A 2,846-nucleotide genomic window follows, 5' to 3' on the forward strand; every position below is an offset into this window, starting at 1 on the left:
CTGCTGACAGTGGGAAGAAGAGATGCTTGAGAACCTTGGGTTCTTAGGTTTGGATTCTGTCATAATAGCTCAAGAGCTGTTCTCAAGTACCAGCTTTACATCAGTAACTGTTGACTCTGGTCTGTTTCTGATACCTTTCTAGAAAAAAGTCTGTTGCTCCGGTACACCAAAGAGGAAGGAAAGTTTTCTTAGGCCACCCTTTATAAAGCTTTGCAGAACCTCTGGACCATATTCACAGTTTCCAGACGAGCCTTAGAGACCTTAGGCTAAGACATTAAATAGTTTGACAGTAAAGTTTCAACCGGCCCATTCCATGGTATTTGCCAGCAAAGATAATGGGCTGGCAAGAATCGTGCTGCTGTAATCTGTCAGGCAAAAGTTTCTCCCATCGAGACTCTATAGGGCTATGGTCTCGGTTCCTGTACTGCAGTCATGTGGGACCAACAGTTTGGGTTGGAGCTACCGGTACGAGTGTCTACAAAGCTAATGCAGGTGCTAAAAATGTCTTCATCATTGTTAAAGTGCAGTCGCACTCCTAGTGGCCTGGACGCTCACGTGCCTGCAGGAGCTCCCTGCCAAACTGCACATCCTCCACCAGCGCTGGGGGGTTCGCACGGTGCTTTGCCAAGCAAAGACACTTTGCCTTTCTGTCCCCGTGCTGATTATGGAACCGAGAAATACTGACTCCATGTGACTCTATCAAGTGCTTCCTATCTCTTCCATCCTTCAAATGGTCATTTATAGGAACGTTGTCTGGAATTCAGAGCATTTTTTTCCACATTAAAAAATGTCATACATGGTGGTTAGCTTTTATGCTCAAACAAACTAACTTAGTTAGTTAAACAAACTAACTTGTTTAACATACAGTAAGATGCTCCAAAGGTAGAAATGAACTGCTATTTCTAACTTTTTTTTTTTTAATGTACAAGAAAATGATTTGTGAATTCCAAATTGGATCGCCAAGAAGACCCTGACGTGCTGCTGGCCCTCAGGCCTGCAGTCTCACTGTCAGTTACATGAGGGGAAGAGCTTTCTAGATCTGTCCCCTGGCAGGGACTTCTGGGGCAGAACTGGGGATAGAGGCCTGGGGGAAGGAGGAAAACAACCAGAGCAGAGCCTCTGGGCAGCAGTGACCACATCGCCTTACTTTTGTCCCCATCTTCCGTCTTCCTTTCCCTCCTTGGGGCCGTGGGCATGGCTTTAGAGCGCTCCGGGCAGCCTGGTCCCCGGGAGGAAGAGCAGAAAAGTTTTTGCTCCTTTGAACCTGATGGCGGAGGCCATTTGCATTTGGAAAATGCTCTGTACATTAGGGACTGCCTGTATTTGGAAGCTTCATTAACTCTTGGCATCCAAGCTGCGTTAAGATATTACTCATCTGTATTTTTATTAAGCATTAAAATTTTTTTATGTGCAATTGGTGCCAACTTTTTGTAAGGCTGTATCAAAAACAACAAACCAGTGCTCACATGGCAATGTAACTTTGAGAAGAGCATTCTGTTATTTTTACAAGGCAGGAGTGGGTGTAGCCATTGAATTAAACTTAGCAGTCACATACTCTTTGCCTGTTGGTCGTGTGCAGTGTGTGTGCATGCGGGTGGGCAGGCAGGCAGGCGGGCAGACGTGTTTCCTCCACATCTATTCTCCAGAGTGCCTGAACTCTGCTCCTTCCCTTACAGATTTTCATTGGTTGAAGGGGTTTGCCTTTTTTTTTTTTTTTTAACCAGAAGATGCCCAAATTAATATTCTCAAAGTTTATGGATTTAAGGTTTTTTTCATTTGAAAACCAAAGACTTAGCTTCAAACAGAATGGACAGGAATGTGGCAGTGTTCTTTTTAGTTTCCACAAATTGAAGGTAATGCTTCTTTTTTCTCTTAACACCACTCGTTTTCCTGAAGAACTTGCCTCTGAGTTGACTTTGAAACTGCCATGAAAGCCTGGCAGTGAGTAGATGAAGTGCTGAGCTATTAGAATCGATCTGCCTGTAGATTCAGGTCCTGTAGAGAAAGCATAGATTGTTCTTCCTTCTTATATATTAGCTATTTTCATATGTCCTACAAGCAAACTTAATATCCTTATGTGTATTAAGTGGACTCAGGATGACGGAGCTTCTCAGACTGCCTGCCCGGAGAGCTCCACTAGAGGAAGCTTCCTTCTAGAAGCCTGCTGCATCAGGACCCCAACTAACTGGACAGCACTTCAGAAAGAAACCCAACATGGGGGACCTGACACTCTCTTCACTTGTTCACCTGAGAGCATGTTCCTGGAACAAGGCTAGCCACTGGCACCAGTACATCACCTATTTGTAGCAGCTGCTCCAGCCGCAGGCAAGCACTGAGGTTTTGGAGTGTCACAGCCTGTTTGTCTCCAGAGGCCAGGCAGTGGCTGAGTCAGAGGTGCAAGGTGGGCTCCCGTGCGTTATGGTGAAGAAGTGGAAGACATCTAAGGGTTCCCTCTTCAGGTCCTGTGCCTTGTCCAGAAATACACTGACTCTTTGGATGGAGCATAACTTGTTCTAACATCTTTGTGAGTTGAACCCTGCAAGGATGTCTACACCTCCTCCTATGTTATCCCATTCATTTCTTCTTAACTCGTTATATTCTTAATCCTTAGCATTCTTGGAGCTCATGCATGAAATATTCCAGTTCTGTGTGTGACTACAAAGTGCTATCTGAATTTCAACTTAGGAAGAAATGAGAGGGACATTACAGGGACCTAGGTGACGTTTTAGCAGGCATTTGGGGTGGATACTTTGAAATTAAAGTATTGACAAAACTTTTGAAACCTGTGTGCCCAACTTACGTTTTAGGGTCTTGTAATGAGAAAAAGAAAAAGTTGAATAGCAAAT

Source organism: Lipotes vexillifer, unplaced genomic scaffold (genome assembly GCF_000442215.2).
Source record: "Lipotes vexillifer unplaced genomic scaffold, Lipotes_vexillifer_v1.1 scaffold419, whole genome shotgun sequence".
Lineage (NCBI taxonomy): Eukaryota > Metazoa > Chordata > Mammalia > Artiodactyla > Lipotidae > Lipotes > Lipotes vexillifer.